This window comes from Amblyomma maculatum, chromosome 3 (genome assembly GCF_055883805.1).
Source record: "Amblyomma maculatum isolate TAMU_Amacu chromosome 3, ASM5588380v1, whole genome shotgun sequence".
Classification (NCBI taxonomy): Eukaryota; Metazoa; Arthropoda; class Arachnida; order Ixodida; family Ixodidae; genus Amblyomma; species Amblyomma maculatum.
Window position 1 is genome coordinate 179023173 of NC_139346.1, and position 23244 is coordinate 179046416.

Here is a 23244-nt window from a genome sequence, read left to right on the forward strand (position 1 = left end):
CGTGAAAAGGTTTGTCGTGCTGTCCTTTCATAGTGTTGTAAAACAAAAACATGCTGTTTGTAGCATTATTGAAAATGTGGCAATTAAAACAGAAGCCTGCTTGTCCTGATGATGACATCTGCGAAGAACAGCTTAATACAGATTCACACGTCTCAATTTTATTTCACCTGTAGGCACATTCACCATTTCAAGACACCGCATCCGCTTGATAGACAGCAGTCATGGTTTCGTGGAGCTGTTCCCAGGAAACGCTGATCCGAGTTGACAAAGCACTCGCTCAGGCGCTTCTCTCTTCTAATAAGTTTTGTGTTTTCCACGAGTACATGTAGTTTTGCTATAAGGACCAAGTTAAACAAAAAGACTAAAAAAATCAACTCAATATAATGTAAACCAATTATGAGGGCACTTAAGCTTTTTCTTGACAGTGGACGCGATAGAGTGCGCACTCACTTCCTTATTTATGCGTACTTTGATGCTCCGTTGGACACAACCGCTTCTTTAGCTATTAATAAACGACCTTGACGCTTCATCCCGGCATCATTGACTTTAAGGACCAGCTCAGCGTCAGCCCTCCGTACACGATCGCCTGCTGCGCCCCACCAGTAGGCGTGTGCTGCGAAGTTTTGCAGTGAAAGATACGCAATGTAGTTACAAGGTCGCTGTGCATGGCATAAGGTCACACAGCGCATGCGCAAAGTCACAGGTGTTTAACAGGCGAGCGTTTGCCGCTCACCTCGCAGATCTGCATCACCGCTGCCTTGACGTCTCCGCCATGTGTCTTGCCACTGCGCACGTCATCGGTTGAGATGCTGGGGGAAAATAACAGCGTACGGGGCACTCGATGACCAGGCACGTAGTGGACGGCGATGCGTCGAGAGAGCGCACGTACTTTTTACGCCATCAGTTCATGATACGAGAAACTACGTCCACGGATCCCGAGGTCGTAGCCTATAGTACAAAGTCGGCCGAGCACGTGAATATGTGAACCAGCGGGCCAAGAGAGCGGCCGAAACTTCAGAACTACAGGACGAATGTCTAGACAAACGGCTAGAAATAGTACCTTTGGTGTAACCATTGGGTGTAAGGACATTGAGTGTAACCATGTAACACGTAACAAGGCGGGGTTAACCATGTAACCACAAGTAACATGGTACATGGTTACAAGTAAATGGTTTACTACGCATAACTACGTACAATAAACTATTCGCGTACACACCAGGTTTAACCGAGGCTAAACCACCAGCAATTTTCTCTATAACTTTCCTGTAGAACAATCCGCTTTGTAATGCACGCGTGGCCTCGACAACTTCTTATATGTGACCTGACACAATTGCCACGGCTCAAATTAGTGATACTGGGAAAGGAAGGCACCAAGGAATAGAAAACGTTATGCGTTATATTGTTTAGGCAGTGGTGTCTACCTTTAGGAAGATTGAAGAGAAGAAAAAAAAAGAAAACATAAAATTTGGCATTTTTCATGCAGTACTTCTGCCAGTCATAGCGCAGAGAGCGCGGAGGTTGGACCGACTGGCGAATGGACGAATAAAGTTTACGGACAAAGAGAGAGAAAAAAAAAACACATCGTCGAATAGAAAGGCAGGGAGGTTAAATAGGCGATGCCCAGTAGGCTACCCTTACAATTACAGCTTCATAGAGGGAAGAATTCCAGTTTATTATACTACATTGCCGGAACACATCGCCGCCTCCACGCGCTGCCTAGGAGCCCCTAAAGTGTTCGCGCGTGAAATATTCCACACTGAAGACAAAGCGGCCGTAATTGCTAGCCGCCTTTCTAAAAGAAACATTTAGCGTAACTCAGGGCTGGCTACAAGAGGTGCTGTAACAGGCTTTGTATCTCTGACGCACCTGCAGCGACAAAGTGGCCGGCCTCCCCTGTGTGCCTTTTCGAGCACAGAGGCGAGTGAGTGCCATGCACGGTGGCGGTGGCGGAGCGATGCACTCCGAGCGATTTGCATTGCTAATGGGAACCCGTGTTCGAACTGCAGCCTCTGCTCTTTCTCTTCCGCTTCCTTTCCGGTTCCCATGTCCCTTGTTACATAAAAACCGCCGCTGTGGGCCCGGACTCGCTCTTACGGCAAGTCCCATGCGAACAGATATTGCTGCTTCGCATATTTCGCAACAACGCTTTCGCTACGGCCTGACCTCCAAGTCCCGTGTTGCACCTTCGGTGTGCTGCTCTCCGATAATAAATTCTCTCTCACACCTTTTTTTATTGGAAATTTCTTTTTCGTCCCGTTCATTCCAAATAGACTTTATTTTAGGTAAGGCAGTGCAATATCTTTATAACGTTTCTGAATTCATAAAGGCTTTTCAGAATGAAGGAAAGATATCTTGACGGCCTGATTATTATTATTATTTTATATTCAACATTAAACTTCTTTAGCTTTTACTTTCGGGCTCCTTATTTTTCAGAGCCTTGTTGGCCACCGTAATATTCATGAGTTTAAATATCGCAAACATGCAATTATTTCCATCACTGGAGCACCGACAATTTTAGCATCACGCCTTGGAGTATGCATTGTGCAGTGGTACGAGTCTTCTGGGCTACTCAAGCGGCTCCCGACAGGAAGCGGCGAGCGGGCACTGAGAGTATGAGCCTAGGAAGGCACGATTACGCATTATCTTCCCATGTCTCAAGATTACCAACGCATCTCCATCCGGAGTTCAGCCTCCACTACCAACCATACTCTTGTACTTGTATGCTGTTGGGGAATGCTTTCATAAGAGAAGAAGAAATAACACTTTGTTCTGACAGTTAGTTGATGGGATTAGGGACCACTGTAGAAAGGCTGAGTTCTGGGCGAGTTGGTATGCACTCATACGACGGAACAGCGCATAAAGGTCTCAGGGAGTTAAGAGAGGGGGGCGGGGGGGAGGGGGGGGGCTTGTCTCGTCCTTGTCCCGCCTTTGTTGCACTGTTCCCCAATATGACCACTGTAAAAGGACGTAACAGATAGCGCTTAATCAGGTAACATGCCGTCAGAACGAGTGCTGTCATAACGCCTGCAACGACGAGGCACAGCAACCGCTGCGCTTGGAAGCTCGAGCACCCAGTGCAACGTGCGAGGCACCGTCATCTTGGAGCAGCTGGATCAGACTGCTGTATATCCGAGCATCTACAGCGCTATCACCACCGTGCTGGAGAGGCGATCTGCATTCTCTTTGAGAGGCCATCGGCCCAGTAAGCTTTCACCCTTGGGCTCTAAATTAATCCAGGCTGGTAGGCGGTGAGCATGCTGAATGCGATATGTTTTGAATATATAATACGTGGCATAGACCCGTTGAGCAATCCTCCTGACTATCCAATTAAACGCATTGCCAACTATCAAAGGGTAGGAGTCTGCCATGTTAGACTCTGGAGCTGGAGCCGCAAAGGGCTGCCGTAGCAAAAGCACAATGTGCAGCGAAACTGCAGGATTATCAGAAGTATATATGACTAGGGACCGTACGCACACATTCCCTCTCAAGTTCCCAATTATTGCTTTCTTTTTATCTTTCTTTCTTTCTTTTGGCCTCAGGGTGCTCCATAGCGTTGAGACGAGACTGCAGCGCTGAAACCTTGCCGGCACGAGTTACTCGTTTTGCTCGTATTTTGCAGTTGCTCCTCGTGAGAGGAGCAGCCATCATACAAGAGGAGTCACTGCTCGCAGTTTGGTTCCAGCTTCAATCGACATGCTTCAGTCAGTGGGGAATTCATGCCTTATATCTCCCTGGGAGACATCTGGGAAGCGTCGGCCTTTGGCCTTGATGGGAACAGAAATCCATCATAGCATATTGGAAGTCACAAATATGAAGCGACTAAAGAACCTCGTGGCTATCGCCTTATCAGATCTCACTGTGTGTTCAGCTACTCTCTCGCGCTGTGCAATGCAAGTCGTTGTCTTCATCAACTTCAATCCGCGTGCATTGAATGAAAGCATGTAAATGTACCATTGACCCCTAATAGGGGTTTAAGCGGTCGCCAAAATTTTATAACGCGCTGCCACTAAGGCCGCTAGTGATCGATTTCACAGATATTTCTCTCAAACCTGGCCTTGAAACGCTAGCCTCGAACTGAAAGTGAAATTAAACGTGACTTGCTTTCGGCCATACTCAGCATTTGACCAGCGTAATTAAATCTGCTGATTGTCTTCTTTTACGATTAGCTTTGACGTTTTGTATATAACGTTTTCGTTTTCGTAATAATCACATTCTAATGCGTCGTTCAAATCAATTTTGCCATCGCTTTCGTATTCAGCGGTGGTACGGCTTTGTGGCGGTTAGAGGATTCTGGAGAATGGTGCCCAGCTATAGCCGGTCGATGGTGGCGGGATACTTTCTGAATCTTTTTTTCCGGGCGCTGCTTTGCTGTTGCGAAGTCCGAAGCGCATAACCGCAAGTACAACCCATTACAACGATGTGCAAACTAACGACGCTTTATTACATTATGAGCTGAGCAACAAAAAATTTCTGACAATTGACAAATTTATGCTCAGGGAAATGTTTATGAAGAAGTATGATCGAAGGACATAGAGGGGCCTGTATAAATTCTCATTTGTTTTTCTGACACCATTTGGCGAGCTCGTACACCTGTGAAACTATAAAAATCTATTTGGTGTGATTACATCTGATAACACATAAAAACAGTGGTGGAGGGCAATTTTATATACCGCTGGCAACCTCAAGTTACATTTTAATACTGCATATTTAGCTGCTCAAGCAGGACTTTATCCACCTGCTGTCATGCATTATTTTGAAGCTTCCTTCTGGCGATCACATGATCTGTTTTTTTTTTTTTTTTCGCCCGCCAATGCCAAGTGGTACCGCGTAGTTACATGTATATACTGCGTACTTTCGGCAACCTGTGCGTGCTACTAGCCGTGTACAACCGCTTTTGAATGACGTTAATGACCAGTCTGTAAGATGTGCCACGACATCGAAAGAAAACACGGAAAGCCTATTCCAAGTATCTCGCAGGACTCTCAAAAAAGACAATTATAGAATGGAGCTATGGGTTGACACTAGAAATGCACATCGGCAGTTTCTTCGCCAAATCTTTCAAGTTTTCCAGGTTATTAGTGACATACTTTAATACAGGTAAACTACATAGAAGCTAAAAACCACAACCAAATCAGAAATACAATGAAGGCTTGTAAGCAGTGCCTTATTTTCGCATCGTGTTTCCTTTCTCTTTCCTGGTATTATTCGCATAACTCAGTCGTTTGTCCTGTCCTTGTTAATTCCCTTCCTTCACAACAATATGTCTTACTTCGACCGCAGAAGCTACCATCAGCTTTTTTTTCTTCTGGTTGACTCGTTATTCTCTCTCATTCTCTGCAGGCGTTGATTACAGGAGCTGTGTTCCCACGTATAGGCGGAGATCTGGCAAGTATGTCGATCAGAGAAGTTGGCTGTCTACCCGTCCTGTTTCCCGACGCCACTACGATTGCGATCATGGGTGACTGCACCAACGCGGATTAGGCTTCCTGCCGGAAAGCCGCAGCAGGAAGTTCCCCGTGACCCATTGTGTCTCTCCTGCCTTTTGTACCCTATGTGATCATTGTTGTATTACTTGACTTAGACCATCCTTACTCCATGCTTACGTCCGACGAAAAGGAAACCTATAAGACACATCAGGGCCAAAGTGTCTCCTTATAGAAACTTTATACCTCTTGAAACAAAAAGGGTTCTTTTTTTGCACGAAGTCCCCCAAGAATATGGAGTCCTCGGTGCGTAAGAATGCTTTTATGAGGCTCGACAAACTTGTGTGCGTGTTAGAGCGCACGCGCGGGAGTTTGTAAAATGTATCGACTCTCTTTCTTTAGTGAAGTAAATGGGCTGAAGTTACTAACTTCTTAACAAGTGACATTAATAGAGTTACTTAGATATAATTAAGCTAATGATTAAGATTGGAAACTTGTGAAGATGAGCGTAACGCGATTATGGGAGAGACATACCTCACAACATGAAGCGTTTCACATTCGTACAACCATGGCGAACGCGCTGCAGGGTCAAAAGGTGAAAAGATTAGAAGGTTTCAGGAAGGACATCTTTTCTTCAGTTTTTTTAACTTTTTTAATTTTGTATCCAGCTTTCGTACGTTTTCACAATCGCGAGATAAATTCTTGTTGGATGCAGACGACCGAAACTCCCTTAGATCATAAATTATTTTTGCAGTGATGTTCCTGTCGACGACTTTGCTCGCTTAGAGACCTTCTCCTTGTGAGTTTGCTCAAATGACTTTCAAGAGAATCGTCAAGCACTGAAGGACAAAACTCCGTGCAAGTTCCTTTCACACCGCTAAGTTATTGCTCGCATTTAGCTTTGATTACGAGGAATGACAGGAACCCCTGTAAAATCTGCGATACTCCCTGAAACCATATGCTTGGTGAGTAGCGAAATAAAGAGGAACTTGGTGTCATCTTTGATGCCATGCGAAATGTTCCCATCAGGTGCATCAAAAGAAATTGCGACGTACATAATCTTAAGTGCATATTTACACTTAGGAGTAACGCAGTCATATACTGAAATATCACAATTTGCATTAGGTAGCTTGATGGCGAGTTCCAAAAAGAGGCAGAGGAGAAATATTTGGCAGAAAGGCTCTATCCTTATGGGTATGATGCGACAGTGTTAAGAGTAAGAATGAGCTTGCCGTAGACCTACTACCCTAGACGTATACTGTGTCATCGGGCCCTTCATACACAGACGCAGTGGCCTCGATTCGATATCTCGCGCAGCAGGCTTCATCGTTTGCGATTATAATCCTCATTACAGCGTTGCTGCACCAAGTTGTCGCCATCTGTTGCACTCTTTAGAATTACGTCGAACATCCCCACCAGTCTGTTTATTTCGTACATCAATGTTCAGTCCTCATCGAAATACGCAGCCTTTTTTCAAAGCCATATTGTACATCTCATCGTTTTCAAAGTTATATTTACAATTGCAGTATTTGGGGGTATTTTGGTCGTACCGAAGCATTTCAAAAATCTGCTCTCCCTCGTTTTATAAGCCGTTGGAATATTATTCCTGAAGACGTTACTAACATCAGAGATATGCTGTGCACACATGTGATAACCAGCCTAATAGCTTAATATTTTAGTTTTCTTGTTCTTCAGTAAAAAATTGCTTTTATCATCAATTATTACGCATAAATGAGCCCTTGTTTGCTTTACTTCGTACCTCCTAGCCTTACATAAACGTTACACAATTTTTTAATTTGGCTATCTTTATGTTTTGTGCTCAACAATTGCTGCTAATTATCGTGTAACGGTTTCTTCTATTTGTTGTGTTTTCCGCTCATTTTGATATTTCATTTCTATTTATAACTCATATAGTGCACCTATGTAAAAGGAGCCAGTGAGGTATTTGAATAAATAAATAAAATTTGTTTCAGCACCGATCGGTCACCAACGTTTACGTGTCAATAACGTAACTTCACGCGATATGAAACTTAGTCTACTCAAACCATTCCAGTATAGAAACTGTTTTTTTTTTCTTCTAAAGCAAATAAAATAAAAATTCTTTCATTAAGATCAAAATTACTTGCCCGAGGATACAAAACCAAAACAACATTTAGACAGCGCCCTTGTCATCTTCTCATTCCTTGGTATGTTGTCTTTTTTATGCTGGTCCACAATATTAACAATATACAGAGACGTCATGCTTTGTTGTTATTGTTAGCAGGGCCTATCTGTCATATAATTGTTCCATAAATTACTTTGGTATCATCAGGCGTAGCCGAGCACGTCATTGCGCTATTTCAAAACCAGGTCGGCCATTAAACTAGGTAAAATGGCACAGGTATCAATGTACCCTTTTGTTATTCAAATCAAATCAAACATTATCAAATGCGTTTATTAAAACATTCTACGATGCTTGGAGCACGGACAAAAAGCCCTAGATGGCTTGGAATGGGTCCTAGCCTCATACAAGGCATACAGTGGAAAGCGTTGGATGAGGCGGTAACTCGAATACAGAACAATAATGCAGCGGCTAGTAAAAAAAAAAAAAAAAAGAAAAAAGAAAACGTAGAGAAGGACAAAGACGTGATGCCAGTAGCAAAGACACTGCTCTAGATTATGGAACACGAGGTATAGTGACCAAAATATGGACAAAAAAGAAAACGAAAAGCACTGCTGAATGAGTACATACCAAGAGCCAGACAAAATAACTAATAATATTGCTGCACATATTTCCGGACATACCCTACGCAAATTCCCGAATAATTTGCAAGTGACATCTGCGCCATCTTTCCCGGAAAGTTTGTACAGGAGAGATGGCAAGCAATATTTAAACATCTGTGTCCCATAATCAGTGCGACAGGCATCAACTTTTGATCTTTTTTGAATTCCGTACTCAATACACAGGGTGATTTATTGAGTCTGGCTAGTTCAGCTAATAGAGCTTTTGTTTTGTTATTTCCGACTTGTAACAACTAAGCAGTTTATAGGGATTGAAAAATTGTAAAAGGCTAATTTTAAACGTTTTAATTAAGCAGCTTGGCTATGGTGTATATGAAGTCAATTCTCCAATTATGCGGATTACACGTTTTTGCATATACGAAAGCTTATTAATATTTACAAGTGTAGTGTTTGCCCAGTCAAGCGCGACATAATTCATGCTTGAAAAAAATAGAGAGCAATATAGTATTTTATTGACAGAAAAGGGAGACAATGAATATTAACGACGTAAGTAGCCAGTCTGCCCGGTAGTTTCCGCATAGGGTAAGTAACATGGTCACCCCGCGACAAATTCAAAGAGAAAATTCTTCCCAATGTTTAAAATTGCTTGACTACTTCAATGTGACTACTATTGATAACGAGGACCGGAAGACCGAAAAGCTTATGATGCGGATGGAAGAGAGCTGCATTGGTCTTATCAACGTCCATTTTCAGGTCAATTTCGGTTGCCCAACTATTTATCAGTGTCAATGTACCGTTTGCTCTGTCGGCTAAAGGGGTGCTTGATTGTCCAGAAAAAAATTCGCTTGTATTGTCGGCGTATATAATATATTCAGAAGACATCAATAATAACAATAATTTTAAAGAAGTGAGTTTATTATTTACAAAATAGGAATGAAATGCACGAAAGCCAGGAACAGTCAGAGTAAGGCTTGTCCCAGTCCCAGCCCTCGCGCTTTTCCCCTCGTCTTCTCTTTCACATGCGCAACTATGAGAGCGCTTGTTGCAATGTTCCTTGTATTGGTTTTGTTGTGTTTGAAATAAAAATTGATTATAATTGTTTGATTGAACTACGCGCTGCGCAGCGTAATTGGCGTAACAGTTGTCCCCGGGGCAGACGACGCTCATCCTCGAGCGAGTCAAGAAGATTTAGAATAACAGCGTTTCATTCGTGCCACATGAGCCAGCTGAGTCTTCCGCGAGCAGCGATTTGTCATTGTCGCTTTAGAGATAACGCAAGTTACTGCGCTCAACCTACTTAGAACAACAAAGGGTAATTGGCGTAACAGTACTATTAACGTACATTAGAAACACGAATGGCCCTAATATACTCTTCTGAGGTACGCTCGAAGATACTGGTTTGACGGTTGAGCAGCATCTGTGAGTGATAACAAAATGTGTGTGGTGTTGTGGGCACGAATGTATTATGGGAGCGCTTTTCCGCGAAATTCATATTTATCCATATTCTGAAGAGGACGCAATAGTTGATAAGGTTGAAGGTGTTCGTGAAGTCTATGACAATGCCTACATGAAGTCATTACTTTCAAAATGGTGCAATATTAGCTCCTTTTGAGCAAGTAGAGCTAACTCGGTTGATTAGCCTTTTTTTTTTTTTTTTTTTCACCACCATGCTTTGCCGGAGTTATGATAATATGCTTGTCAGAGAAAGCCATTAGCGTTGAAGAATAATTTTTTTCGAATTCGTTGGAAAGGACTGGAAGAACTGATGTTGGACGGATATTTGATAAGCTACCTCTATTTCCTTCTTTATGAATCACGGTAGCTCTGGCTGGCTGCATGTTGCGCGGGAACACGTCTGACGACAGGCAAATAATAAATACATGCATTAGAGGGTGCAATTAAGTTAGTAGCGTATTTTAGTGGTGTAATTTGAAGGCCAAGTGCATCTTCCAGTTTGCTGTTTCTGAGTGACACAAAGGCTGTCATGACATCATCTTTCGTGACGTGTTTAAATAACATAGTTTGACCATTACTAGGCTCTTTGTAACTAAGATTATTATTATTTCTCCTTTGTGCTGGCGCCAAGGCGAGGAATTTGTCGTTAAACGCATTTCTAGTTCAACTCCACTTAATTTTGTGTCATCTATCGTTACCTTTAAAACTGCTTGGGAAGTTTGGCTGGTTAGAAAATTTAAGACCTTCTATACACCCTTCCATTGTGCAGTCGATACATTTAAAAGATTTCTGTGATAACTCCTTTTGGCGGCGTATAGTTCTTTGTTGACAGAGTTTCAGTATTCGTGATATTCTTCAACCTGTTTAGTTCTCTAGTACGCAAAAACATAGCGAACAGTTTGTCACGTATTTAATAGTCTGAAATATATCAATGGTAGCCCACGGCTTAAGAGCATTGTTATTTCATTTGACCATAACGAGCAGGAAACATTCGTAGTAGACATCAATATTTTTTTTATTATTATTTCGTTTTAAGCCTGTTCGGGCTTAGTCGACACGAGCACGTCGATCCAATTTAAGTCAGCTAACCGGCTGCGAAATGAAGATATCTTTTCTTAGTTGATAAGACGGTAATAATTAGATGGCCTTAAGTGTTTGCTATTGTTAACGGCACTCAATAGTCGTAAAAATGGAAGGTTATCACTGAGCGAGTAATTATTGACACCATATGTTTGACAGAGCAAATATTAAAATGTGTGATAAAGAGGTGTTACAGAGTCAGGAAATTCAGCGTTATCTTTGCCGAAGACTCTATAACATTCCAGCATAGATGGAAGTTAAACAACCCACAACATTATTTTACACTGTTATAATCAAGCCGATTTATGTTACATTCCTCACCTAGTATTATGCGATAATTGTTCCAGTTCCCAGACTCCAAAACAGAGACCAGAATCGAAAAAAAAAAAAAAACACTGACATGCATCTTCCTAGGGTGGTCGAAACGGACGCAAAAAATGGTTGAATTCGATTACAGCCCCAGTGTTTCTAACATAAAAGCATCGCAAAAAGTAGTCACATTTAAAATACTTGAAAAATGTCTCAGTTCCTTGAAGGAACATCCCGCTGCCCTCACAAGCGCGAACGTGAAGGGCTGTTAAAACAGTGAACTCTTTCGTCTCGACTCAGTGGTTAAGCCTGTGGTGTTTAGACAGTATTCATAGTAAAGGAGCCTAATGATAAATTACTTCATAAAGCAACAAAAACCCAAGCATCAGATGTTGTTGTCGCAAGATTACGATAGTTTCCCAGGATAGGGACTCAAAGGAAGCTGTTTCTCACTAACAACTAACGCTTCCCTCCCTTTTTAAGTCGCTGTCACAATAAAGCTTCGAAATTGAAAGGCTCAGGGGAATCTAGAATAAAGCTGCTCATAGAAGCCCTATGCTCTTATGCTGCCTTTTTGTACATGCTGTTATTCGACCTCGCTACTTATCCTCTTTAACATAGACATCCTCCCCTTTACGCAACTTGTACATAATCACTGCACGTACCGACCGAAAGGCCACGTGCACAGGCCTGCGTGCGGGTAGCAGGGGCGACTTACTCGCTGCGGGTCAATCTTAAGGGGCAAGGTGAAACAAAAAGAAAACATCATATAGATGTGAAGGCATAAACACGACCATAAAAGCAAAGTGAGTGCCCCCACCCCTGTGTTACACCAAGAATGGACAAAATAGCCAGCGAGTGTGGAAGTTGCAACCAGCAAAATTAGGGCCTCTCTCTTCCTCCCTATTCGAACATTAGGGTGACTCGCTCCGCCCAGTAGCCAAGCAAAGAGAGGAGCCGAGGTGACGATGAAGAGACTGACGACAAAAAAGAACTCCAACGACAGTACCGAACCAAGGAAGGATGGGCAGAAACAGGAGACATTCAAGAGGCGACGGTCGCTTTGTGCATCTGACAATCTTCTCTCTCTATACATCTATTCCCGTTCCCAGGCGCGCAAATAGGTGGTCGGCTGAGATGCATTGTAGCGAGCTTGGTGTCCAAAAAGAGCGGTGCGGGTCCCCGTGCCCGGGAATGAAGATAACTTCTTGTCCGTTGAAATGATCCGCCCGCAGCCATTTCCGGAGTCAATTCGGGTCGTTGCCGTTCTATCCAATGGCTGTGTATATTGCCTCACTTTGAGTCGGGTCTTTTGGGTAGAAAAGGAAAGTAGTGCCGTTGCGGCGGAAACTCGAGCGGCGGGGCCTTTTGCCGATAGCGCCTTTTAAAGTAGGGGGCAGATTTCGATTCTACAGTAATATTTGTATCGCTCTTAGCGCTCTAAATGCTGGCTTGATAAATGTTTCAGATGAGGAGCGCCAGACATCGATGTCATCCTCGAAGAGCAACTTATGGGATGCGTAAATGGAGAGGGTTTTCTGTTTCTGCTAATTGTTTACAATCAGGGTAATAAAAGACGACAAAATATCTGGTCAATAATTACGATACTTTGTAATGCATACTACACGATTACTAATGTACTGGATTGTTTTATCCAGTCCCAATGCTGGAACATGCCAGCGGCAGCGGCTGCTCAATCCGAAAGCAGCTCTAATGTAAAAATACACTGCTGCATGAGCCGCATTGGTCGTCTGTAATTCTTTCTTTTTCATGGATATGCTGTTTTGTAAGTGCAAAACTGGTTAACGCTCTAAAGAAAATGTTCAACTGTCTCTCTGAAACGCGCCATCTGTGGAAAATAAGAACCAGGTCGCGGCTTGTGCGTCACATTCCTTGGAAATTTGTGTCACGCCCCAGGTCTGTTCAGCCTGTTGATCGCACTGCGATACATCCTTAGGTGGAGTGCGGGCATCGCGAAGGCTTGCTGCGTATAGTTCCCTTGTCGGACAGTGCAGGTGAGTGGACCAGACATTAGCCATGCCACAGAATGTGAAGAGAGTTCTCGGTGGCACAGAGCATTTTCCCGAGGCTCTGGAGACGAGACAACGTTGGGCGCTGCGCAGGAAGTTATGAGGTTGTCACAATCATACTCCTGACTCAGTCACCATGCCGCGGCAATCAGCACACATTTGGAGTTGAAGGATTCTTCATTCCCTTCCGCTCATTGCTGAGTGGAAGAGAAGTTTTAGAGGTGGAGTTGCACCTTGCGAGGTGGGTCAGGCCACCAAGTAACGCATTGCCATGTATTTTAATGCACGGACGAAATAGCTTTTACGGCTGCATTTCTTATTCCGTCCATTTTTTTACTTCAATTTTGATTGTATACTTCATGAAAGAAAAGATTTGGCTATGATGATTTCCCCCAAACGGCCATAGTGTGTAGAGCTTCAACTATCCTTGAATCAAGTTTTATGAGCGTTAACCACCACCTGTAGTTACAGTTGCTGCTGCCACTTCGATCTTGGCTCGCCTCCGTGTTTTCTAAGCGTTTCGGCAACGGGCTGACTGGCTTCTCGATATTCAGTGGTCTCGGCAGCATGTCTGGCACTCCTGAAATCTCTGTATTTAGGGAGATGGTGTTAGTGTATGAAGTATTTCATAATCATAATCAGCGGTACTGTACTAACAGCAGGGTGAAGGCGTCTCCCATATTCCTCCTATCAAGCCGGCCCTGTGCAGGCTGCATTCGCTTGACACCTGTGAAGTTTTTAACCTCATCTGCCAACCTTTCCGCAGCCCTCCTGCTAAGTTTTCCTTCTTTCCCTTGGTATCCAATTTGTTACTCTTTTCGACTCTTTGCTACTCTTATCCTCTCATCGCCATACATGCCATGTCCAGGCCCATTTCTTCTTGACTCCCACTTAAATGTCATTGACTCTAGTTTTATTTCTCATATCCACTCTGCACGCTTGTTTACTTTAAATCTGCTCTTACCATTTTTCGTTCCATAGCTCGTTGCGTTGTCCTCAACCTAAGTAGAACCATATTCGTTAGCCTCCATGTTTCAGCCCACAGAAGAAAACAGGTAAGATGTAACTGCTATATACTATTTTAATGCGGTGCTTACCTAGAATAAATGAAGGAGCCTCACAGGTGGAACGTCATGAAAATGATAATGTTCAATGCACAGAGGGGAGCGTTTTGCTGTGAGAACTTGATGAAGACGACGACGTTTACTCCATATCGCGAGAGTTTGTGGCAGGTTTACACGAGGCGTGATCAGCTGCGACGATAGCACAGCACTTTCGCGCCTATACATGGCTATAAAGAAGACGATGTTTGCCGCGTACCGCAAGAGGAAACAACATGCGGCGAGCAAATACAGTCTTTGTCAAAAGTATAGAGCCCAAGGCGTCTGCTTCTGAGCTGCTTTGTACGGCTTGTAAAGCATTTCCAGTGTTGCAAATCTTTTTTATGGTAAGAAGATTTTTTGTCCTACCCTCTCCAATAGGAAGAACTTTCACTATTGCTAAATCAGCGCCACTAACGGCTTACAAGCGAACCCCCCGGGCTCTACACTTTTGACAAAGGCTGTACGTGGCGTGGCGCTTCCTGCCGAACGCATGATGTAAAAGAGGTCGAAATAACACTTAAGTCGCAAATTAACTTAGTAGAGCTAAGTTATAAAAGTATACACTGCTGAACTCCCTCAGGCAACGTAATATAATAATAATAATAATAATAATAATAATAATAATAATAATAATAATAATAATAATAATAATAATAATAATAATAATAATAATAATAATAATAATAATAATAATAATAATAATATTAAAATTAAAATTATTTTTATTTTCGCCACTTGGTACAAATGTGCGAAAAAGAGGTGGCTGAAGAAAAAGCTGCTTTCTCTGAAGCTTGACGGCGCTCTAGCCACCTTTACATCAGCAGCAGTGACAAGGGGAAAACTGCAAGCGCGAAAATGCTTTTCCTGTTCAACAGGCCCTTTCTGAACATGTCACGTGATGGTGACAAGGCCGTATACACCAAAAAAGAGGACAAGCATAATCATACTGAAATGAACTCTTTACTGGGCTGATCTGAACCCGCTAAAGAACAACTCGACGGCGGCGTTAGCAACAGCCGTGATCTTCGGTCGTCGAACTAAGAATGCCCGTTTAGGGCGCCAGAGCTAGATTTAAAGGCCGCGTAGAAATATTGAAATAAAACAGCTAACTGTGAGTAGCATGCTCCTGAACTTTCTGGAAACATATGCGCGTGGCTGTAATCTTTCGAGATATATCCCGGAGCATCTTCTACGTGTGTTAGTGTGTTACGTTCCAGTAGTAATTATCTCATGCTTTAAATTTCCATTTTTCTCTGTCTTGCAGTCCTATGTCAAAATAACTGAACAATTAGGCCGTTTTCTCCATGGTCATTTTATATGTGATCTTTTTGCTTCATGTTTTAAATTTCCTGTATGAGCTGTATTTTGGTTCTTTAGTATCGTTTCACAAGTAGGTTTTTTTTTTTCTTCGTTGTCTTTGTGTTGCTTAACCTTCTCCTTATATACTTGTACTGTATGCAAATTTTGTTAGGCTTCACGCGCTAAGCGCTGCAGCGTAACTAAAGGTCCTCCGGTCCCATCAGGCACATTATATATGCATTTTGTTATGCATTTAGGACAATGTTCAGTGAACAATATGTAAAAAAAAAACAACGTGAGGATGTCTCAAATGAATGCATCTTTTTACAGATTGAGGCACGCATTATGTGTCCGCGTTTTCTCTGTAGACGACGGAAAAATGCGGAGGCCCTGCCGACGCAGGCCTCAAAGATTTGATTCACCTTATTATGCCACCCACGTTATCGTCGGCTCGTATATTCATTACTGCCAAAGAGTATCAGAAGCTTCATAGAGATGAAAACCCAGCGTTGTCGTGAGACTCTCGATCCTTTGATCGACCTGGTCTTGATATCACATAGGTCGTGATGTAACGCGGAGATCAAGACAGTAGCCATGATTTCTGCTTCGATGGGACGTCACCCTCGTGCTTGTAGTGACAACCATACACTACTACAAAATTACTCCGAAGGCATAACGAGAAATGTTCTGAAAGATAAAAACGGTCAAGCAAGGAATCGAATAATTGTATTTTGAATCGCGAGAAAAACGTTCTAATTTCGCTCACAGCACAACGTCACTCAACTAGAGTGTCAAATTGCATTAGGCAACAGTTAGGTAACTACGACCACTAATTTGTGTCATGAATTATGGTCACCATCTAGCATCACCTATATGCGGTGAGAAGGGATGTGTTGAAATTTCTTGGCGCATTATACCCTTAAAAGTAAATTTACGTCGTCCATTTTTTTCTGATAGGCGTTGAGAGCGATGTACTCGTATACAGCCGAACGGTAATATTCTGCAAGTTCTGCTGTGATTATGAACTTGCCAGGACATTACCGTTACTCCGCAATGAGATCATATTTTTCGCTCGAAATAGAAAGGATAGAAGCAGACTCTATGACTTAGCACTGATTTTTCGCTTCACGGATTTTACTTATTTCAAGAAACCGATATATCTAGAACAGTAATAAAAAGGGACAATCAGGCAACCATGAGGAAGCGAGCGTGATTTTTGTACTCGGAATATTTTACTTTGGTTTTGGGGGGGGGGGGGGGGGGGGACCAAGCAGGTTATATTTATTTTGTTTGCATTTCCCAGCCCATGACTGAAGTAAAAACCCTTGCAAAGGCAACGCCCGCAAGCAAATAAATTTGCCACACGCAACCAAGAGGGGTCGATGCAATCTCAAGAAACACGCACACTTTCGGAAGATGTTCTCAATACGTGTTCCGCTTTTAAAAAGCTTCGCACTAAACAAACCTTAGGTGAAACACAAAGAAGGTGCGTCGAGAATCCGAAGCTCCGGAAGCACGTTTAGGAATCGCTTAGGCGGCAGTTCTTTCTACACTCCCTTGTTAGGATCTCATTGCAGTTTTTTGCTTGGACGCAACGTTTTACTCACCTTTAGCCATGTGTGACGCACATGCGTTTAATGTTTGTTTAGCGACTGTTTTCACCTTTTTGGAAAAGGAGGAACTGCGTACACTCCGTCGGCACGTAGTGCTCACGAGGGATTTCAGAGTTCAATAGTGTTATAGAGCTCCCGGTGCTGTCGCCAGGTTTCCGATGTCGAGGCGCCAGAGAACTGTAAAGATGCTTTTGCCTCGCGCAGGCTACTCGGCTATCAATCGCATCTGCAATACCGCACGGAGAGGTCGATAACCGGCGTCCTCCTATAGAAGACTACGGAGAAGAGTGCAGAAAGGAAAGAAAACTGTTGAGCGCCACAACACACACACGCATCCACACACACACGCACGCACGCACGCACGCACACACGAACGCACGCACGCACGCACGCACGTACGCACGCACGTACACACAGGCGCGCGCGCGCGTGCACGCACGCACACGCACGCACACACCCACAAATATTTGGAGTCACGTTCATTGCAATATAAAGGAAATATTTAGAAAAAGGAACAAGGCGCTGAAGGAGCTTCGTGATGATTGAGCGTCTTAGAGAGATTTTAGCGACCGCACTGCCCGCTGCTCCATCCTAATCGTTCTAACGTTCTTTTTGATCTTGGAAACGTGATTTTTTTTCTGATAGATGCAATCTACAACTGCAAGCACCAAATCAAGCCTTGTCTACGCGGAGGAGAATCGGAGGAGAAGTGGAAGCCAATGCTTCGTTTGATAGAGGCGGATACAAAGTCCCGCTCTCCTTGAGTCTTCTCTGCGGGGAAGCATGCTGGCAAGCAGATGCGATGAGCTGGCTATATTGCCTCAAAAACGCTACATGCGATGATAGCATGTCGAAATACCAAGTGACTCTCCTTAGGAAGGTGTTGTCGTCTGGTGGAGATCTTGCTTTTATGTTGCCCGACTTGAAGACAAAAATTTTTTTCTTCCCTGTAAACCTTTAGAAAATTAGTCCCGCTATAAATTATCCCGAGCGCTTCCTTGCTTTAGAACTGAAAAAATAAAAGCGCTTTCATCTCTTTCCTCAACGTTTATATTTCCCAATCCATGTCAGTCAAAATACATTTTCATGGTCTGTTCGAAATTTGTTAAAGTATAGCCTAAAAGTAACAAACTAACCATGTTGATATGCGTTGATCGCTGGAGTGGATACTCCTAGAGCTAGACAGTCAGAAAATTCGTGCTATTTAGCTTAGAGCTGCGCGGGTATATCACCGGTAAAGACGACTGGAAATATACAAGCTTTAGAACTGAATGCCTGTGTGGTGCGTCGGAAATGCAAATCGAAAACATATCGCATGATCTTTTTCAATTCTTTAGCGATAGAGCCGCTGTCCTGAAATACAATTTGAAGACTTTACTTTACCGTCCAAGTTCCCTCTTCATACGTGAGCACCAGAAAGACACAAGCGTTGTCTATTTTATTTTATGGGAAAGATTAGTATGCTAATTGCGCTATCACTTGTTATGAGGGACTATAAATACTGTGGTTACCCTATCCACGACCAAGGTCAACGCTAGTCAGTCAAAAAAAAACACTCAATACAACTGTGTGAAGCAGAATTTATTAAATGAAGCGTGAATGTGTGTGAACTCTCATTGGTGTAAATGCGCATTCTTAAGCCTACTTAGGCTTGATTGGGCTTATCTAAGCCAAATAGACATAGCTACGCTCGTTCAGTGTGACAACCCCTGTCGCTCACGTGCGCTTACCAACGGCTAAACCACTCATATTCCCCCATACACCCGCCTTCATTACTGAAATTCTGTCTCACGTACATTCCTAATTCCGACCGGTAGCAGCTACGCAGAAAGTACTAAGTGAAACATCCAAGAAAGCGTTTGCAGACGTGTGCCCCTTGTATTCATGAAATCCGTGAATTTCTGAAACACTGTACTATACAGCAGATAGCCAAACTTTTCGTGAGCAGCATAACAACAGGAAAACAAATGGAATATGAAGGAGATGAATACATCAGAGATGATGAAGGATACTTAGAAGGCACGCAGTCCTAACAAAACACGAGACTGAAATTACAGCCGCAAATGAGGCCTAAAAGCCCCTTACATTTACCGCTGTTAGCTCACCTCCTTCGAGAATTCTCAAGAAGCCTACAGAAATTACAAAGGCATAAAGATGTGCCTTCCTTTGTCGTTCCCGCTGCCATGCAATCACAATCTCCGGGAGCATACTGTATACATTATATGCCTTGAGGTACGGTCTCCTAGCACTTGTCATGCGCACGATCTGATCGAGCATCAATAATTTAAACAAAAAAGGAAGCCGATGCTTCGTTAAATAATACGCAGTTTCATTCAAAGCGTGGAAATATTTCGACAGCGGATGTCTCGCCAGGGCACAAAGGTTGGTACACCGACGAACACAAGTGAGAACCAAATGCCCACAAATAAAATATTCTGCCAACATTTCTAACCTTTATGGTGCTATGCCTTTTTATCCGACACCGATACGCATTTACTGCATTGTCACGGAAAAGGCAACAAGATTTTTTCAGCATAACTGCAGCCACACGAAGCACTCTGTACACAAAAGCTCTGAGAGCACTGCAGAGATCTGCATCGCAGAAATGCGAAAATATGTGCGTTGGCTGCTCTTTAGTAGCTCCTAGAGTGTCATGACTCCGCACTTTTGAGAGTCATGATTAGTCATGCTCATGACTTTGACTTGACTTGCTGAAGTCATGAGCACCATAGTTATCACATTGGACCTCCGGTCTGACTGACTATAATGATTATAATGACTGGCTATAATGACCCACACGACATAACTAGGCATGGCATGAAATTTATATACCACTTGTCATCTTATACACAGTTACGACTGCCAGTGTCATCTTAATGTTATGTCATATGACATGTTACATTTGGTTCCGTATTTTTGTAGCGACAGCTGCATTACGCTAGGGTTTCCAGCCGTCAGCGTGGCTGCGCCGTGAAGAAGAAGAAACCGCTGTTGATAAAAACAACTCGGTAGTTGCCACCGCAGTAGAGACGAGCGACAACGATGAGTTGCCCGCTTCGGCTAGTATTTCTGCGCTGCATCGAAAAGGATGCCTTTGGATGCTACTTCCCTACTCCACCAGACAATTATCTGTGAAAATACGCAAATCGCGTCATGGAATAAATTGTCAGCCGTTGGCTTCATCTCATATCACCATTTGAAGCATTAAAGCTTTTACTTACTTTTCGTTTATAGTGTAACTTGATACATTTAATGATAGGTTCTTTCTAGCGTTATTACAATTTTTTGTTCGCTGGGCTCAAAACGCTTTCTTTTTTTAATTCTACAACGTCCAAAAGAGGGCGTATAAATTTCAAATTGTTAAACGTGTGTGTGCCTGACACTTATCTGTCCGGAAATTCCAGCTCTAAACAACTACTGGAGTAGTGCGAATTGCTGATAGTAGCCTAATTGCTTAGGTACCTCTAACCTTGATTACCGTGTGTCTACTGCCGTGCAGGAATAAGTTGTGTACTTGCTAAAAAGAATTATATTATTTTGTTATTTAAACAAAAGCACCGGCAAACTTATGGTCTCCACGACAGGATGCTTATAATGCAATAAAATATATTTATTAGAAATCGTCACCGTAATGTGACGACGGAACGTGACGAAACAGGAAATATAAAACACTGCAAAATTATACACCGAACAATCAACCCTTGTTAGCAAACTGGCGCTTTGGAATAGGCAGCAAACAATGCGCCACAATCACAAGCAAAGGACAACAGCTGCTAAAAAAAATTGTCCTTGAAGAAAGCATTGTAAGCGTTTCTTCGATATTGGTGCACCACAATTCCCGTGATGCGTTTCATCCGGATATGTCATGTCGTGTCATGTAACATGTCTACAAGTCTAGTTTATGTATTTGTTAACTATGTTGAATATCATATCAAAGCAGTGCCGCTTTCGCTGTGGTTATAGTGTCCAGAGAGCGGACAGTTTATAAATTTGTAAAGCGAAATTCTGTCTACCATACATATACCTATTGTAAACAAAATCAAGCGCATTTTATGAATACGTTTTATGCTGTTGCTGTTGCAGTTCCAGGAATGCGTACGCAACTAGTTTTGTCCTGCTGTTGTAAAGCAACGTGTGAGCAACCAGCAGGGGCGAACTTTTTTAAATAAGTGGGTTCATTCGTAATGTGGACTCTGTAACTATTCCCAAGTACTTTAACTGGTCAACTTGGGCGATTCCTTCATTGCTGATTTTGTGGCACATGAAAGTAGGAATGGCACGTGTTACTGTCATTTCAGCGTACTTGAGATGTTTGAAGTCGTCTTACGCACGTGCCACTAGTTAGTAATCACCTTGAAACATAACCATTAGTATTAGAAGGAGAAAAATGGGAGGAATGTGAATGATGCCAACGTGGTTTCATCAAACAATATCCGCACAGTTATGAATGCAGAAATATAAAAACGAACATAACGAACTATAATGTATGGGTATACACGCCCCACGTGTGAAATTCGTGTTCAGGTTTGCTCTTCCTCTTCAGTGAGACATTAAAACGAAGCGACAAATTCATTCTGGCAAATATGTAACCTCCACAGGGGCAGCAGGTCCGAATAAAAAACGAATGTGACAAAAATAAACTGACCATGTACCGACGTTTCAGCCAATTGTAAGCTTTGGTTTGTGTGCTGCGGAAGAATCTTACATTAAGTTGAAACCATACCCGGAGAGGTTAAAACATAGAAATACAAACGCGGACCACCGAATTCCGCTATAGAGCGGACGAGTAATATAGGAATGATGTGTCGTTCCAAGAATAGACGTAACCTTTATTCCTGTCTCTCTCTCTCTCACTTAGAGCAAGCATCACGCAATCGTTTTTTTTCTCGGCGCCCGCTCTATAGCAAGGAGGGAACATAAATGCCGGGGAAGCATATAATATGAATAAAACCGTTATGTGCTCGTAAACACCCCTTAAAATGGCCGTTGGAAATTCTTTTATAGGACGCTGCGGGATATTGCTTGTCGCAGTTTTCCTACCCCTTTTTTGTCACGTACCCTGCCGAGGATTACGTCATCGTGCTTTTATCCGTTTGCTGCGGCATCATGCTTCTCTGCTTATGAATTTTAGCGAGAAATATAGAAAGAGGCAGATAAGATTATCGTATTTTCGGCTGAAGAGAAAACTAGATAAAGTCGAGAAAGCAAACTTCAGCGCCAGAATGTTAGGCGTAACGTAAAACTGACAAACAAATTAGGAGGAGCGGCAGTCGCCGCCTGTGAAATATGATAATTGCCTCATTCATCTTCTAATGACCTGCTTTGAGCAACAGAGCGCAGTGCAACGCTGTAGTGCGGGCAAACCAAGACAAAACGCAGGACGATAACAGACGAGAGGCATAACGGTTCTGCCGTAACCGCGGTAAGAGAGGGGCAACGCTGGTGATGCGCTGAATAGAAAAAAATTTACTTAACCCTGGTGCTCGGTTTGTGCAAATGAAATTCTTGGGAACGAAGTCTTCAACACCCATCTTGTATAACAGAAAAAAGAATTGCCTCCTGCCCTGGTGCTCTTTAGGCTATAGGAATTCGTCTCCATCAGAAGGAAGAAAAGGGCGTCCTAAATCTGCAAATGCCACGTTGTGTATGCTCTTTATATATCTATCCATCTTTCTCGACGCGCGGATGGTTAGCTGGTCAAGGTCATCTGGGCCGCACACGAGGCCTTAGCAAGAAAAACATACGGACAAAAAGAGACACGTTCTCCCTCCGTTAAAAGTACCCTCCCAAAGCAGTTACCGGAGTCAGTGTCGGTGCTTCCTGCGCTCCCCGACGACCCTGTAACGTATGACTTCAAGGTACCTCGATGTCTTCGTCTCCGCGGTCAGGGTGGGGACGCCCTTTTTCACCACCTCACGCTACCGTATTCCCTAACCCTCCTGGAGACATGGTGGGTCCCACTCGGCTGTTGCGCGCAGTGAACAATGGTTGTGGCTTGACCTCTCTGCGGTTGTGCGCCGACTAAAATGATGCGAATGAGCTAAAAAAGGACAGATTTCAATTTTCTCGTGGCAGTAATGTTCTGGCAGTTTGTTGATTGTCAGTTACAGGAAGGAAGAAAGAAAAATAAGCGAGGAAAGCAAGTCGAACTTGAAAGATCACGCACCATGACTTGGTGGTTTTTCTATAAAGTTCGGCACTTCGATTCCCT